The sequence below is a fragment of the Schistocerca gregaria genome, chromosome 11, assembly GCF_023897955.1.
Source record: "Schistocerca gregaria isolate iqSchGreg1 chromosome 11, iqSchGreg1.2, whole genome shotgun sequence".
NCBI lineage: Eukaryota > Metazoa > Arthropoda > Insecta > Orthoptera > Acrididae > Schistocerca > Schistocerca gregaria.
In genome coordinates this window covers 59,573,120-59,592,327 of record NC_064930.1, presented here as the reverse complement: position 1 = coordinate 59,592,327, position 19,208 = coordinate 59,573,120, and the positions used below count along the sequence as shown (strand labels likewise).

Sequence of the window (19,208 nt, the reverse complement as noted above, 5' to 3'; positions counted from 1 at the left end):
ATCCCAAAGAAAGCAGGTGTTGACAGATGTGAAAATTACCGAACTATCAGTTTAATAAGTCACAGCTGCAAAATACTAACTCGAATTCTTTACAGATTTATGGAAAAACTAGTAGAAGCCGACCTCGGGGCAGATCAGTTTGGATTCCGTAGAAATACTGGAATACGTGAGGCAATACTGACCTTACGACTTATCCTAGAAGCTAGATTAAGGAAAGGCAAACCTACGTTTCTAGCATTTGTAAACTTAGAGAAAGCTTTCGACAATGTTGACTGGAATACTCTCTTTCAAATTCTAAAGGTGGGCAGGGGTAAAATACAAGGAGCGAAAGGCTATTTACAATTAGTACAGAAACCAGATGGCAGTTATAAGAGTCGAGGGACATGAAAGGGAAGCAGTGGTTGGGAAGGGAGTGAGACAGAGTTGTAGTCTCTCCCCTTTGTTATTCAATCTGTATATTGAGCAAGCAGTAAAGGAAACAAAAGAAAAATTCGGAGTAGGTATTAAAATCCAGGGAGAAGAAACAAAAACTTTGAGGTTCGCTGATGACATTGTAATTCTGACAGAAACAGCAAAGGACTTGGAAGAGCAGTTGAACGGAATGGACACTGTCTTGAAAGGAGGCTATAAGATGAACATCAACAAAAGCAAAACGAGAATAATGGAATGTAGTCGAATTAAGTTGGGTGATGCTGAGGGAATTAGATTAGGAAATGACACTCTTAAAGTAGTAAAGGAGTTTTGCTATTTGTGGAGCAAAATAACTGATGATGGACGAAGTAGAGAGGATATAAAAAGTAGACTGGCAATGGCAAGGAAAGCGCTTCTGAAGAAGAGAAATTTGTTAACATCGAGTATAGATTTAAGTTTGAGGAAGTCGTTTCTGAAAGTGTTTGTATGGAGTGTAGCCATGTATGGAAGTGAAACTTGGATGCTAAATAGTTTAGACACGAAGTGAATAGAAGCTTTCGAAATGTGGTGCTACAGAAGAATGCTGAAGGTTAGATGGGTAGATCACAAAACTAATGAGGAGATATTGAGTAGAATTGCGGAGAACAGAAATTTGTGGTACAACTTGAGTAGAAGAAGGGATCTGTTGGTAGGACATATTCTGAGGTATCAAGGGATCACCAATTTAGTATTGGAGGGCAGCGTGGAGGGTAAAAATCGTAGAGGGAGACCAAGAGATGAATACACTAAGCAGATTCAGAAGGATGTAGGTTGCAGTAGGTACTGGGAGATGAAGAGGCTTGCACAGGATAGAGTGGCATGGAGAGTTGCATCAAACCAGTCTCAGGACTGAAGACAACAACAACATTTTTTTGTATGTGAAAGTAATTTTTCAGGTAACAAGAACTTGAAGAAAATATGTTTTGACAATATTATGCAGAATTTCGGACATACTGGCAGGTGGTTTTCACATTACATTTTTTTCAGGTCATGACTCAGATCTTACTAGAGTACAATATTCGTGATAAGACAGTAGCAGTGGTTATGGACAACGCTGCAGATATGAAAAAGCTGCCGAAATCTTAAGGACTCGACATTCATTCTGTTTTTCCTACTGCATCAACTTAACAGTACAAGATTGTTTCAAAACAGAAACATTTTCCAAAATTTTATTGAAAACAAAGGCTGTTGTGACTTTCTTTCATAACTCTACATTAGCAAGTGAAAAACGGCGTAATGTTCAGAAAAGAGAAGTGAGCTTGTGATTGCATTCAATGAAAGTTCAAAAGCACTGCCTACCGTCAAAGCAGAAAATTACTTAGCTATACAATAGATAATAATTCTTCTTTAACCTTTTGAAGTGGCAGCAACAACAATCTCATGGGAGTCATACTCCATTGTTTCCTTAACAATACCTCTAATACGAGGTATTGCTACGAAGTTGTCAGACTTGGAGCATCTTAATAACTAATGAAGCACGAAGTGTCCTGGATTTCTTGACTAAATCAGTTGGCGAAAGAGTGGAACCATTGACACACTGTTAATTTGCTTGTGTCATTATTAGATCCTAGGTTCAAAAAGCTTGTTTCGGGGTATTTCAAAAGGCAGGGAACGCTGCATGACTACTTGAGAAAGAGTATGCTGCTATCATCGCATCAACTCCAAGAATAATACATGAAACAGAAGCATCCATGAGCAGTTCTAATACGTCTATTGCTAGTCCAACCGTTTGAAATCGGATGATCTACTTTTCTTTTTGCTCAATAAGCAACAGCGTAACGTCGATGTCATCACACCATTCAGTGATTCCATCATTGAGTTACGTCAATATTTTGAAAACCTGTAATACACTAGCTGGCTTGAGTATTAGAATATTGTTGCTTGTAACAGCTACTAAATTTTTATGCTGTCCAGCGACTTCAGTTCCTGCAGAAACGTTTTTCTCCAAGGCAGGATAAATAATTACTGAAAACGCAACAGACCAAAGGAGAATTAAAATATCTCACTTTTTATGAAATGAAATCTGTGTATATTTTAATATTGTACTTTAAACAGCAGACTATCGGACAAGAATTTAAATACCTTGCCTTTTACAAATCAAAATTTGCATATCTTGTATAGTTGTATTTTAAACAATATAACATCTTAGAACATTTTTTCATTTGAAATACCTACACAGAACAATCGATAGTTAATCGATATATTTTAAAAATAATATCGATATCGGCTGTGACAAATACCGATGTTTAAGTAACACTACACTGTTGTTGAATGGCGGTTTTAAAGCGCTAACTTGCGAGGTCATCAGCTCTCTCTTTAGCTCGACAGCACATTTTCCAACGTTTATGTATCTGAATGACGCTCAGGATAAAAATGGGCTTTGCCTCCAACTATTTAAATACTTTGTAAAATGGGAAAATGCTCAACTTTGTGACAGGAATCTCATTCAATCCTTCAGCAATTCCTTTTCGTCACTGATTAGCACCGATCTGTTTGCGCACCGTACATCTATGCTTATTGTAAAAAGCTCTATCATAAGGATTATCACGTGAAATTTGTGACAAATGAATACTTTTTGGTACAGAGGACGCAACATTTTATCTTGGGATGGAGAGTCTTCGTTAGATGTAAAAGCAACTTCGGATGTGTCCATGAAAGCGTGTTGGGGCCTTTGATATTCATGTTGTACTGTATATGCGGACAATATTAATAGTAGCCTCAGACTTATTTCAAATAATGCTATTACCTGTAGCGGAGTACTGAAAGAATCTCGATAAATCAGATCTTGATAAGATTTCACCATATGCAATGACTGGCAACTTGCTTTAAATGTTCAGAAATGTAAAATTGTGCACTTCACAAAACGGAAAAACGTCGTAGTCTATTATTATAATTCCAATGAGTCATAGATGGAATCAGTCAAGTCGCACAAATACTTGGATGTAACACTTTGTAGTGATAAGAAATGTGATTATCGTACAGGCTGAGTCATGAATAAAACAGATGGTACACCTCGCTTTATTGGTAGAATATTGGGGAAATGTAATCAATCTACAAAGGAGATTGCTTACAAATCACTCGTGCAATTCATTCCAGAATATTGCTAAGGTGTGTGGGATCCGTACCAAACAGGATTAACGGGGCAAGCTGAATATACAGAGGACAGTAGAATTATCACAGGTTAGTTTGACCCCTGGCAAAATGATACAGAGATACTGAACTGGCAGACCCTTGAAGAGAGAAAGCGTACTTAGGGTTTAAAGAACAGGCTTTAAATGATGTTTCTAAGAATGTATTACAATCCCCTATGTACCACTCACGTAGGGATCATGAAGATAAAATTAGAATAATTACAGCACGCACAGAGGCATTCAAATCAATCATTTATTCGCCACTCCATACGTGAACGGAACGGGAAGAAACCTAATAACCCATACAATGGGACGTACCCTCTGCCATGCACTTCACAGTGGTTTGCAGGCTATATATGTAGATCACATCCACGACTGAGAATTCAGATTGTTGAGTAAGGGCAGGAGATTTGCGCAGATATGTGGCAAAAACTGAAGTTGCTCAAATCTTTGGACTGTAATATCTGCGCAGACAAATCGTAGCGTGTCAGCAGGAACTCCACGCAAATATGGCGCGCGAAACGTGTTTATTCAGTTTTTCGTCCGTGAGTGCCAACAATCACAGTGAATTTTGAAATTGAGATGTACGTCAGTGCTCCGGAGATTTCATTGCTTAATTTATTAAAATGTAGTCACACGTTTATAGAGAATTAAGATCAAGGAAAACAGCGATCGAGTTAAGAAGGCAGCTGTTTATTCTTTAACAGAGGGAATAGAAGCGGTTGATCCTGCGACAAACACTTCATACGTTACAGAAATGATCTGCCTCCTTTCAAAAGATCTTCCTTCAGGACGGCGTATATAGCTTCGTATACACACTCTCATACAAATATTTTTTCCGTGCGACGAGTTATGAGCTTCAAATCATACCTATGCTTTCTAATCTATCCGCAAATAATTACGCCAGTTAGTGTGTTCGCCACGCACCTTGTTAAGTACATTTATGTGCGAATATTGGCTTCGCTTAAGTAGCCACCCTGTACAAGCAGTCGTTTTTGCCTAGGAATCAATATTGACATTATGCACCGATCTTATCATCATCGGTAACGGAAAAATTAGTATTTATTAGGAACTAATTGATTGTCTGTAGTATGGGGGCGACAAGTTGACCGCTGGCCCGTGTATTGATTGTTACAAGACAACGTCATTCGAACACTTCGTGTCGGCTGTGTGAGGGGACGATTAATTTGATTTAAATGAATTATGCAATAGAAGACACAATCACAAATTTTACTTAACGTTTTCATCATCATTTTACTTCTACTCACTGCGACGTATTACAACTACCCTATTTTAATTTCATATTCCTTGCTAAAAATATGTACCTTGACTATGACTGCCTTTCTAATACGCATTCCCGAATCCATTTACTTCCGTTTGACACATTAACACCATGGCAGCTGAACGGTACTATTCGAGCACGCCTGGGAGCTGTCAGTAATGGAATGCAGACAAAAAATTCCGTCCCTCACATCCTCCAACCACGCAATGTCTGCGCTACTTTACCTCTCCGATAAGTGGCCAACTTTACTCACCGCCCGGGCCAAATTCACAAACTTCAACTAAAACTACGCAGATATAAAAATACTATTTTTGTTAGTTATTGACCCGAAAGCGTGCACTCAACGTTAGTTGACACTTCCAGGTTAGGTCAGATTGTTATAAAATACAACAGAATCACGGGCTGCACACTTTATTCGGGCCACATGGCGACAGACTACACCACTTTTATCGGTCTGCCTGTTTCTTTCATTTCGTTTGCAATTTACATCAAGGATAGACGATAGTATCTCCCTTCATTACGAATTTCTGAATAAATGAAACAATCTTTCGGGTTGGAAGGACGTAGTCTCTTGTCGCTCAAATTTTTCTAGACCGACAATGAGGGCGAGCAGTAGATAGGAACTTGTAAACACACCATATCTGCAACTATTTACAGCATGCACAGTCATTTGCGCAAATAGGCCGTTGTTTCCATGTGGGACCTTGCAGTCCCTTTTATAACAAGTATTGTGGCTTCGGCAAATTTTGAAGGATATTTTGATCTCAGCATAATAACTGTTTACCTGTCTTTGAATATAAACATTACAATACAGTGGATACAAAATTTTGTATGGTTTGACAGATTTAAAGCTACTACTGGCACGAAATAAATGTGCATCAAAAGTAAAAGTGTTATTGTTCGCAGCCTCTATGACCGCTTTTTTCCTCAGCGGCCTTAATTACACAATGAAATAGCCCTTCTTGGGAAGATTATTTGTATCACATGTGACCTCTCAGAACAAAATGTATCAAACTGTTAGTAAGTGCCTTAATTACTGATATGCCCCATGGACATTGTAAATAGCAACAAGCAATCCACATAAAATCTTTGAAACCGTGGTTTTACAAATGCATGAAGTATACAACAGTGATAGTACAGTTGTCTGATGTCTCAACAAAATACATTAATGTAAACTTGCATGGCGTGACATCCTGCATACTTTACACCTGCATATAAAGTGGGAAGAAACACATTTCAAAACTAGCTTTTCCATCTAAAATTATTTTCAAATGACACTTTAGCGTCCCTCCACAATCTCTGAAAAGCATTTTTGATGACCATTGATTACTATGGATAATTACTGTCTCTGGCGAGTCATACAGAACTTTGCCTGTCTGTGGGGTTGTTGCTGAACAGTGCTACAATGGAAAAATTCTTGTGATAGTATTCTTTCATTTGATACCAGTAACTTCAAAAACTACATTCCTCACCATTTTAGTACACCTTTCATCAACTGAGTTTATAAATAAAGTTTTTCCTGACATTAACATTTGAAGTTCTTTGCTGTAGTTAAAACAAACCCACTAAAACCATTACCCGAAACAGTTTCCACATAATTAAGCATGACGTGTGTGTGTGTATAGAAAAGCACTGCTTCTTTTCAGAGTCATCTAGTCACTGAGAATTTCCTGGTACAAAATTGACTTGTTACATAAACTTCTATGCGAAAAAATAACACTTTCAGTGAACATACCAACGTTACTGAATTTGACTTTTTTATTATAAATTTGATATCGCCTTGCGATGTACATAACTACACAGTGTAAACTGGTGTCACTGTTCCACAATACAATCTATTTTGTCCTTCCCTATGCGCCTGACAAAAATGTCACTACTAAAAAGACATTCAAATTTGTTCAAGTTCACATGGAAAATGCAAAGTTCTGACTTCTGTGGCACTGTACTTTTAGTACTTCACTGAGACCCAAAGAAACTCCACACAGATGACTTTTCACACTTTATTGTCCTCTGAAACTGACAAATGATTTCTTTTCACAATCATAACTCATTTCTTTAGAAACATGTCCACACTGATCCAAGCTTTAGAACAGTTTTTAAATCTTTTCTGTCATTTAACCTAAGTTAAAAACTATGTCACTACATCACTGCCTTTAATTAATTCCTCTGACAAATGTGAAAACACGAAGTATTTTTTAATATATATATTAAGTGTATAAATTCACTTTATACTCAAGTTTTCATTATGCGTAGTTATTACAGCACTAAGATAATCCGAAGGCAGGTTCTGATCCAAAGTCTTTATTTTAAGTTATCTCGCCTTACAGTATTAACCACAGCAAGCCTTTGAGCATACCAATTTTATAGTTCTCTCTTACACAGTAAATGTACATTTGTGAATACTGAAGCAACACAAACTGAAACAAAGCACCTGCAGAGATTTTACTGCAGTTCTATTTTCTACTATGTCCATAAAATTGGACCCCTCAAAGGCTAAACGTATTTCAAACCATTTCTTGTCCACATTACTGGGATCTAGAGCATGCCTTGGAACAAAGAGAAATACATTTACAGTACTGGAAATAATATATGTATATAGCTTTATATATATTATCACATGGTAAACCTATTTCACTGTTTACATGCTGTATGTTCTTTAAATTCTGGATGTAAACAGGCATACTCAGCAACAACAAACTACACCAGCACAAATGCTGATGTGATGTAATGAGATGACAGCTGGTTCCATTGATGCATTTGCCCACTTTTACTAAACAGAAGAGAAACGAATTCAAGAAACTGAATGGAAAAGACTAACCTGTGTTATTTCTTTGAACATAATGTACGTTTAAGATCAGGAGACAAAAGAGAAGGAAAGAAAGAAGAAATTTTCTTGTTCCCAAATCTAATAATTCAAATGGTATTCAATTCATACTTACATCAGACTAAAACTTATACCACCAAAAATAAAATTTGATACAAACTTCCTGACAGCCCTGTGCGTACTTTGCAAGTAAATGAAGAAAAAAGTGGTGTACACCAGAAACTTTACAGTGAAGCTTACCACTTTTCTTTTTACAGTTTTTTAGAAATATTATTTTCTAATTGTACAATTGTTAACTATATTACCTTAAAAATACATTCTGGGAACAGCAGTTTTTCCTCTCTCACACTCACTCACACTATGAAGTAAACAATTACTCAACACAGATATATATATGTATATACAAAATCAAGGTGAAAAGTTCAATCACATATTATCAATTTTTATTTTTTGACATTTTATACAACAAAACAGTTTGTTGGGCAGAAATAGCTTTTTGTTTGTGTAGTTTAATTCTGTCTCCTCTGTTGACACTGCTGTCCGTGGTTCTGGATTGTCTTCCAGTGCAGCTGTTTGATGCACAAGCTCCCATCAAAATTTGTTCTGAATGATGGTCATTTCACTTTGTTAAGGATTTTCAACAGTGAGTCACCACTCTCACTTTTAACTGGAGACACTGGTCACACATGTGACACCATCAGACACTGTCGGGTAGGGAAAAGTGTATAGAAAAGATGATAAAATACACTACAAAATACAGTTTCTTCGTACAGAGCATCTTGACACGTTTCTCTTCTATCGTCTAGTACATTACTTGTCACAGATTTCTTTTTATTTTGTTACGCGTCACCTGTGGTGCTTTGTTTATGTGGTTCTCCACCACCGAGGCAAGCAGAATCCAGAAAGTGACAAAAATTGGTTACTATATTCTCAGCAAATAAGCAGGAAAAAGAAGAATTATTCCACAGGTCATCAGAATCAAACACACTGTAGTCCATAAATTAGGAAAAAATCTTGAAGGCTATTTGAAATGCAATGTATCTTCAAGCTTAGTAAGTCCAAAATAAAACAGCACAAGAGCTCCAACGGAGAACCGATATTCGTAATTGCACACAAAATTTATCCAATTAAATACCATCATTGTGAGTAAATGGGAGCAGCTGACCACAAAACTCAAATTTTAAAAGAACACTAAAAATGAGAGGTAAAAGGGTGGTGTGAAGCAAGCCAGAAAAGAATAGGCACTTCCATCAAAAATTAAGACCTGAAGTAAAAAGCAAACTTGCATGCATTGCAATCTGTTACATATGGTTTGATAGACCATCTTCCATCAAACTTATGAAGCAAATAACAGTTTTGCTTTCAACAGCAGTGCTACAAAACCATGCAAACGGAAATTCTGTACCTATTGCCCTGAACCAAAGAAAATACTCGTACATCTGCCGAAGGAAATGTGGTGTTCCACCTGCACTACAAATAGGCAACTAGGGAAATGTAAAATTCTAAATTGTAGAGCATCAACATTTGCATTATTGAACGTATGTGTGGGGAAAAAACTGCAAAAGGGATTGCACCTAAAATCAATAGGTGCAAGCTTAAGGGACATTTTAAAAGTTTTTGTGCCTCGTAACATGTCCTGAACAAAACATTAAAAATGAGCATGATGCCCGCACAGAGGTAACAAATGCTCCTGTAATTATTTATCAGTCTGAATCTATTTGCTTTCTCTCATTTATATTTTATTACACACACTTTCCACAGTGTCAAATGTAAACACTCCCAATTATAAAGACGCATATGAAAAAAAGTTTAACTCACAATAAGGCAAATTCTGATCACTTCGAGTAAATACACAGATTATGTCCCATAAGGCTACAGATTTATTTTACAAATCTGAAAGAAAATCTTTGTCATGTGTTGTAAACACAGCTCCAAAACTGGCAGTGGTTTGCAGGTGTTCTTTTGGCGTTGCTTTTATAGTAACTGATACAGTGGCAGCTTGAGTTTTTCCTGTGCAATGCAAGAGGAAGTGTCGCTGCCTGTTCAGGCGATACATCACTAGCTAAAGCTGACTGTAGTGCCAGCTTCCTTCACATCACCCACAACCCCTCAGTTCTTCTTGCACTCACGCAACAACACTAATAACTGGAGCAGGAGCATATCAATAGTTAAGACAATTTGAGTTCTGTCTCAGAGCTCCCATTAAAAGGAGCTAATAGAGTGTGTATTTAAAATATGGCCTTCTCTACACCAAGTGGATCTGCAAAAAAAAAAGAAAAGCACAAAATTACTGGTGTTGAAGCAACAGCACAAGATGGCAAGGAAAGAAATGCTCCGCAGCTAGCTATTTTAAAAATCAAACATTAACAGTCAATAGTACATATTTTATAAATACAAAGAACAGAACAGGCTGATACAAAAAACTGTGTAAAATAATTATCTTTCCGATGCTGCAGGTCTTCTTTAGAATCAGATACAGAGAACATCTCCGAATATTAAAAATTAATTACCTCCATTCAGCAATTGTTGATCACCTAATAGGATACAATCACTACTCAACAAATATAGAAATTTGTTTCAAAATTCCTAAATCAGCAACAGCGTGCACAACAAAAAAAAATACAACAGAAGAGAATTATCATACAGAAAAATCAATAGCACGAGGAAAATAAGTACCATAATCAAATCGGATACGAAGATCCATAACAATTCCAGTAAGGCGGGCGCAGCCGTTTCACACACCTACCTTGCCTAATGATATAATACAATTTTGTAAAAATGTCTCTGTGGCAAGAACTTAATGTTGTCACAGCCATAAAGACAACTACTGTTTCTGCGGCTGTTAGTATCGAGCAGCTGAAAATTGGCAACAGGGCTGCTAGCTGTCAGGCGTCTTCTTACACTGACAACTGTAAGTGAATACAGATTGCAACCTGCCATAAATAGCTATATAAACATGCCCTCACACCCCAGCTGCCAACCATCATATGATTATCTTCTACATTAAGTCTTCTCCCTATCACTCCATTTATCTGTTGCTCCCACCCACAACAAGGGCGGCGCCCCCCCCCCCCCCCCCCCAACACACACACACATTGCTCACAACTCTGCAACAAAACAAATTGATATAATACAGCTACAACAACACGTTAACTGATGACAGAAACCTGTAGTTTTTCTGGTAAAATTTATGGAGAGAGAGTGAGTGAGTGTGGAGAGGGAGAAAGTAATAGAAACAGCAACAGCTATAGAAATGTGCTTTAATATGTCTAAAACATGAGAGAAGAAAAAGAGATTACCTCAGATCAAGTAACAAAATATACTGATTTTCAGTCTCCGGGAAATAAATGGGTTTTGTTGTCTGCACATGACAAGCTGTGAAACTCGTGGAAGATTTGAAACTATCAACATAAATTACTTCTAGCAACACGTGAGGTATCCACAGCTTATTTTCAACGTAATGTACAGGTAAACCATCTTAAGTCACAACCTGGAGAATACCAAGAGGATTTCCACCTATACTGCCCAGACCACACTTTCAGCCTGGAATACTATAGGTACAAAAATAAACAGCTCTTTATGTCACAAATATTTTAAAAAATGCATGCTACAATTCCATACATGCTACAATTCCATACATACACACTTTCAAAAAATCCCAGGTCAGGGTCTTCACCCCAAATTAAGCAAATCATTAAAATGACTTTAATCTGCGCTAATTCCAAAGTAAAATTCAGGGAAGAAATTTCAAGCTTTCACAATAAAAAGAGGTCTTAGGCAAGATTATGCATTATCCTCACTGGTTTCAAATGTAGCTCTCAATGAGTATTTGCCAAAAGAAAATACACCTAAATTAAAATTGGAGCAAATCCCTCAACATGAACAAACTGTGCAGGATATGCCGATGATTTAGCTTTCTTTACTCTTGATATGGATGAAGCTTGAGCCCAAATCAACAGTCTCCCAAAAAATTGGAACTGAGACTGTGACCAGAAAAATCCTGAGTATAAGTATAGTCTTCATGAACAATCAAAAAATCAAAATAACTCTACATTTAAAATATCTAGGACAACCCATCAATAACAACTTAAGTTAATTAGAAACATGGATAAATTGAACCAACAAAATGAAGAAATATAAACATAAGCTTCTGCAGCCATTGTCACAGTCGATAAAATTTAATTTTTCTGGGTTTGTGACCGCATAGTCAATATGTAAAACTACTGATATAGCAAGTGATCTTCTTCAGGGTCGGTAGCTTTACGTACTGACAATGCGGTCACAAACCCAGAAATATTTTACTGAAATTGGGAGGGGGGGGGGGGGGGGGGAATCAATTTCTATCTTGGTCAGCTTTGAACATGCTAATCTGCCAAACTTCTACACGAATTTTCAAGGGGTTTTCACAGGTTGTTAGGTGCAATGTACAGGCTTTACTTAATCAAAATCTGATCGCAGAGGAAAAAGATAGCATGATTTAAAATTTTATCTAAGATCGTTTGCTCAGCTTAGTAGTTCGTAGGGATAATCATCACAACACAGAACCAACAGCTATAGGGTTTTTCTTTTCTTTTTATTCCTTCCCCCTCCGCCGTGACATGCATTTTTGTATGTTTATATCATTGACAGAGTTAAGTGCCATATTTTTATCTTTACGAATGCAAAGAGCAAATTTATTTGGCTAAGATACACAGATTTACCGATTCGTTTTGTGTATTTAAAACTTAAATGACACTACTTTGCTTCTTTCAATAGGTTTTATTTTCTTTGCTACAAAAAACAATTTTACCTATGCCGCTTTGTGATTTGGGTGTCCACTAATTACATTTTGATTACGAATAATAATGCCCAGAAAACAGCTGAGTCTTTCTGGATACTCAAGAATGGCTAAAAGACTGAGGACTATGTGGTCTCAAGAATCCAATGAAGATCATCATGTATTATTTTGCTTCTCAGAACCGTTGTGGTCTCAAGAATCCAATGAATATCATCAAGTATTATTTTGCTTCTCAGAACCGTTAACTCGTAGATGCTTAAAGTTACTTTCCTGTAACATAACATCACAGAAGAGGAAATTCTCCAGTGAGCTTATGTTATGCCATGACCATAAACAAAAAACAAGGCCAGAAGATGCATATTGCAGATGTGGACCTTAGTGCCAGTTGCTTTTTGGATGGCCAGCTCTTTGTGGCTCTCTCTCTCATGAAGTAAACAAGCTCTTCGTTCAAACTTTGTACATGAAGAAATCAATAATAAAGTCCACAAGTACAAAGTCTCTAGCGCAGCTATAAATAAATACCTGGTAATGCCGGGTTTCTCAGATAGTTTATAATAAGAAACGTTTGTCGATAAGACACTAACAGGGTGGTTACTCAAACTTAGAAAAAAATATTCCTAGAGAATTTCAGGTGTGAGGAAGAAGATGTGTATCAAAAGGCTATTGATAAATTAATGGCAATTAAAGGTGAGTGGGTGTGGGGAACAATCAAGCCACAATAATGACTTTTCTTTCTTTTCAGCTGAGCTATATATCAGCCATAAGTAATAGTTTAACTTAAGTTTTTAAACATGACAATTCATATGGAATAATAATAATAATATAATTAACACACTTTGAAATAAGTACTTTAAAATTCATGATTTATAAGATTCAATTTCAATGCTAGTTTAAAAAGGTTAAATTCCCTGAGATTTCTCTGATTTTTGCGTGAAATGCAATTCCCTGAGAATTCCAGGTTTTCCAGAACAATCACCACCCTGCACAAAGGTGGAACACTATAAAACCGTAACTCGTCCAGAATCCATTTATGCTTAGAAAACCATGTTCCAAATTGAAAATGAAAGAATTGATCAGATCCTCAAACCTGAAGGAAGAATCATGAAAACCAGCATAAATAACATACATTGGGTAAACATAGTCCGAGGACTCCTCCCCAATGAAACATCTATATTGAAAGAGGGATTAGATGGCCAGCATAATGAACGGGAAAAGGATATCTCATTTCTGTCACATCTTGTGAGTGCAAGGCAACAAGAACAAAAACAAAACTAATACTCTTCTTCTTCTTAAGAACCACAAATTTTCAGCAGAAATGACACACGGAAGGGCTATAGACATTGCAGATGAATTGAGAAAATTAGAATCGGAAACAATGAAACAGTATTGGGTTGACCACATGAACCAAACAGCAGAACCTTCAAAGACAAATCTGAACATGGGACTACTCAAGAAGTAAAATAGAGCCACTAAAGTTAATAATAATAAAACTGTCTCTTGTGTAAGACGGAAGTTCTCTTCGATTGTATAAATTATTTGTTTCTTGAAACAGCATTACACAGTAGTTATACAAAGAAGCTAACACAACAACCAACTCAATAATTTGCAAGTGATTCCCCCATATAATCAGATACCATCATACTCTATGTATCACTGAAGAAAGGTCAGCGAATGGGAAGAGGAATGGAACCACTCATAGCACAGCTGAGGCACTGAATATATGCCAATTCACACAAAAAGATGAATACGGCCAGCTTCCACGACTTTTACCTATGTGGTCAACTCATTGAATAGTCGAGATTGACAGACTGCGTGTGTGTGTGTGTGTGTGTGTGTGTGTGTGTGTGTGTGTGTGTGTGTGTGTGTGTGTGTGTGTGAGCGCGCACGCCTCCCTCCCGCCTACTGCTGACAAAAGGCCTTAATCACCGAAAGTTATAATTGTGTGAATCTTTTTGTTGTGCCTATCGCAACTCAGCATCTCTGCTATCTGGTGAGTAGCAACTTTCCTTCGCTGGTATTGTTACATTCTATCCTGGATTTTCCATTGTTTAATTTGTGCTGTATTATAAGGGACACACAAATGTTACACCATAACATTAATGAATGGCATCTATCACTTGATAAGCTTCAATGCTGCAGGAAACCACAAAGTAAAAGGTGAGAAAGAGAAGCCCAATATCACCTTCATTGAAATTACTATTCCGTAGCAATGGTAAATGCAAGATTTTTTTATCAGTATTGAATACCAATTACTTTATGGAAAGGAGGCAGGGTCAAAGAAGCAATTACAATGATGAAAATTATCTCAAAATGGTTGGCAAAAAGGCCACCTTAGGAGCGGGATTGGGTTGTGTGTGTGTGTGGGGGGGGGGGGGGGGGGGGGGGGGTTTGAGGGGTTTCTGTTTTTGGCAAAGACCTTGTTGGTCAAAAGTTTGTTTCGTAGCAGTCTTTTTGTTGGGCCTGTCTCCACCACATAGCGAGTAGCAACTGTCCTTTTCAAAACTTGTGCTCATTAAGATCCGTACACAAATTAACGACAGGTAATAATGGATAACACAGTATGGAGCAAGATACTGTTGTTAATTCATGACCACAGTATACTCATAAGCACTAACATCTGAAAATATTAAATTACCTTAATGAACAATTGTCCACACCAGTTAATCTATAAAACGAAGGAAAAGCCCCAGAGAAAAGCATATTCCACTGCAGTCTGAAGCATTTAGAACTATGTATCCAAACACCTCATCGGAAGTTTGTTGTGCCATTAATAACCATAAATTATTGTGAATTCTGAGGATAAAACTTCTAGTCTGTGCATGGTTTGATACTTTCTGGTAGATTAAAACAGGATCCCAGACAGGATCTCAACTATCGCAAGCAATCCTCCTACCAACTAACTTATCCAAGCACATTACCTCCTCTCCTTACTGCTTCAGATCTGGATTTGAGTTTCAGTCTGACACAGTTGTAATCAGTCAAAAAATTTCAGAAGAGCGCACTTTCAATGGGATGTGAGACTTAATGCTTCAGTATTCCTGTACGAAAGAAAACTACATCCTGATGAACCATTATGGTCCCAACAAATATTGTTTTTCTAAAAGTATTAACCTTTGTCTTTTTCAGTTACTTTGTAGTATTCGAATGACATGGTATTAGGAGTGCTTATACATCCTCAACTAGTCTCTTAAAATTAAATTATTTTTTTCCCTGTCCAGTGCAGGCAATATTACAACAAAAACAATAAAGCAATGATTATCCAAATTCAGACCAAGTGAAAAGGTTGTTAACAGGAAGTATTCTAGTCATCAAATTCAAATTTACACCCTGCAGAAGTTTGGCACTGGGCACTCCAGCTCATAGTTTCCCCCTTCCTGCCAACCATAAGCTGCTTTCTTCAGAGGAGTCCATTACCATGTGTGAACAGCCAGAATGTATCCAAACTAGAAAGAGCCATTAAATAATCTTCAGGATTTGAAAAATACAAATAGGAAAATATTCAAAATTGACACGAATGTCATACTGATAACTGCATTGTGTTTTGGCTGATGAAAGAACAGCCAGTCATCAACAACCTGGACCCTTCTGATGATGAGGGAGAGCAAAATCAGAAAGACTGTGCTGAGGCAGGCCATCCACTAAAGATACTTTTTCCTGCTTTTAGACAACGCTGAAGTGGCTAGAGCAATGTGAAGAATGCGATGCTGTCTGAAATGTTTACAAGATTTAGTGGGAGAACACAAACAGTCTCAACTCTCAACCAGAAGCAAATCTGCGACTTCTTTTCCTAAATTATAGGGTTACTTTAAAGACCATTTCGAACTTTGCTATATTGTCAGTTCTCAGCATTATTTGCAAAATGATTGTGACAAGCACCCCAGGGAGGTGGGTGGATGTTTAATTCAGGGTTTGTTGCATCTTCCTATGAAAACCAATATAATTTGTTTTCATAAATGAACCTCAAGATCAAATCTAATCTGCTGTATTTGTCTGTGGTTGGCTACTTTAGTAATAGTAATACTACTAGCAAAACAGACCATGCTTCACAGCTCCTAAATATGTTCCTTGTCCATCTATCGACCCCCCCCCCCCCCCTCTCTCTCTCTCTCACACACACACACACACACACACACACACACACTTACACACTTACACACTTACACACTCTGGGCTAGAGTCTTGTTTACTGTTATTGGAAATTCAGATTCTGTAGTAACATTCTAGTCATAAAGCGAGAAGCCATAAATATGACTTCACTATTTTCTGCAATAAACTAACTGCAAGAAACAGAACTACACATTTACAGCAGTCCAAAGCACAAAACTAACTTTCATGCAGTGGGTTTTATCAGAAAACCTGTAAATTTTTGCTTAAATATACAGTCTGTCTACATGAATTTTTGTTAGTGTCCTTTAAAAACTTAAAGTAAATCAGTCAATTCCAAGATTTTTGCTAAAACCATTTCCTCTTTATATCACAAAAAATATATACTATATGTTCATCCAAACATATACTAGACTATCACATAAAAATTTCAAGTAGATCGGTCAAGAGATTTTCATAACATTAAATAACGAATTGCCTTGATGCGGCAGTACAATTTTTTATGCAAGGCATAATGTGCGTAAGTGCAGATATTTCTGTTGGTGACTGAGTGTGGTACACTAATCAACATTACATCATTTACAGACTAATTACAGCTATTACGAGCCTCGTGTTTTAAGTTATGTCCATTTTCCCCAAGATCAAAGCTGGGGTTATTGAGATCTCGATAACTAATTTGGAGGTCCTCTCCCGCAATTAACAATGAATGAAGGAATCTGTTAGGGTTTGTACATACTCCAATAATCATTATTTGTTGTACACACAAGCTTTGTGTGGAATAACATTCATTTGTCAATCATTATTTGGGTTGTCTATGGTGTCCATTAACACAAACATGGGCGAAACTGAGTGCAGAGGTGTAAATATGTAGAATTGAACATGTAAATCTTATCATGGCGTGATGCAGTATGCAAAAAACAGAAAACAGGAAGACATAGTAGTTTATTTACAATCCAAAACAAAATATAATCAGAACAATGAAATTAAGGCTCTTATGAGCTTCCATAAGAGATTAACAACCCTGATTTATTTCACATCCTTGAAAGCAAATGTTGTAAATGGCCTATGTCAGCTGTGTGGCAAGCTTGTAAGCAGTAATACCAAGATAAAGGATATATCACTATACTACACAGTCAAGCTCTAACAGATGTGTCAGCTTTTTCAATTCAACGTCAAAAGTGGTTTCACTGTCAATATCTCTATGAACAAGCTCACTGGCATCCCCCAGAAATAAAAATCCTGTGAATTTACATCAGAAAATCTGGGTGGCCAACAGACATTGCTTCCCCACCTACCCCAAATGTTAGGAAACTTGTGATCTAAATACTGATGAACCAGTCTACTTGCATTATGAGGTGCCTTATGGTGTGTAAAACTCGAGATATTCTTCAAGTAGAATATCATTCAGAAACTGTGGCAATAAAGATTGTAATACATGAAGATAGTGAGAACTCGCCAGCCTCGCAGGCAACTCTAATGGATCCAGCAATATATGTCTGATGATCCTGGCCCACACGTTTAGAGCAAATCTGGCTTGAAATCTACCCTGTCAAATCGCATGAGGGTTTTCATTTGCCCAAGTGTGCGCATTATGCATCTACACACAAGTGAATGTGGATTCATCTGTGACCAGTATTTTCCAAAGGATTTCGGCTTTGTTTCCACACTGTTCGAACAGCCAGATACGGATTGTAGCTCTTCACGGTTGGTCAGCTTCATGAAGATGCTGAACTCTCCCGCGATGATAAGAATGCAACGTGCCACATGAGATGTTGCCACCTCGTTCCAAGCTTCTTATACTTACAAGTGGATTATTCTTCAACTATACATTAATTTCCTCTTCACATCTTAATGCTGCTGTTTCGTGTTGTGGCTCAAGACCCTCACATTTAGGCCGATATCCTGTATCTGAGTGGGTGATACACTGCAACATAGGTTCTTGTGTTCAGAATGTAACGAGCTGGGAATCTAAGACAACAGAGTTCCCTTGCCCTTACTACAGACTGCTTATCTTCTCCATAAATTTGGTATGTATCAACTAATTCTGCAAAGATGTATGCCTTTATTGTGATAGAGCTGTGTTTGTGGGCTTTCTACAAGGCTAACGACCTTCGATTGTGGGCAGTGAGCTGTTAATAGTTCACTTCACGACCTAGGTACGGATATGCAGAAAACACATCAAAGTTTGTGGCATGTCTGTGAGAAGACTGTTTGATGCAGAGAGAGAGAGAGAGAGAGAGAGAGAGAGAGAGAGAGAGAGAGAGAGAGAACCATCAACATGCTTATGTTAAGGTACCACATATAAAAATATCTGCACTTATATCCATTACACCATTTATACATTTATATACCATATACATTAAATACGTAGTTTACTCCAAAAGTTTATTAGAGTACCAAGTAAAAATTTGAAATAAATCTCTCAAAAGCTTTTGAGATTTTTCATAGCAACTTTTAAACAATGACTTATCTTTATGTAGTAGAACAGATAAGATGGAGCTCCAGTAAGTATACAAAAACACATGTATTCGAATGCACCACTGTCAAAATTTCAAAGCAATGGGCAAAATACTTAAGTGTTAACATTTTGAACAAACGAGAAAAACACAAATTGCTCAGTTGCACTAAGCATGTGTTTGT

At 37.2% G+C, this 19,208-nt stretch overlaps 1 protein-coding gene across 2 annotated transcripts in view; it reads right to left on the bottom strand.

Annotated features, from left to right (window-relative positions):
* Window positions 1-6,849: 6,849 nt before the first annotated feature.
* The window catches only part of LOC126295410 (brain acid soluble protein 1-like), a 146,715-nt gene continuing 134,356 nt past the window's right edge, over window positions 6,850-19,208 (bottom strand). For both annotated transcript variants that reach the window (XM_049987891.1, XM_049987892.1), the window contains exon 7: window positions 6,850-9,947. The gene's annotated coding sequence lies outside the window, so the exon portion shown is untranslated. The remainder of the gene's footprint in view (window positions 9,948-19,208) is intronic.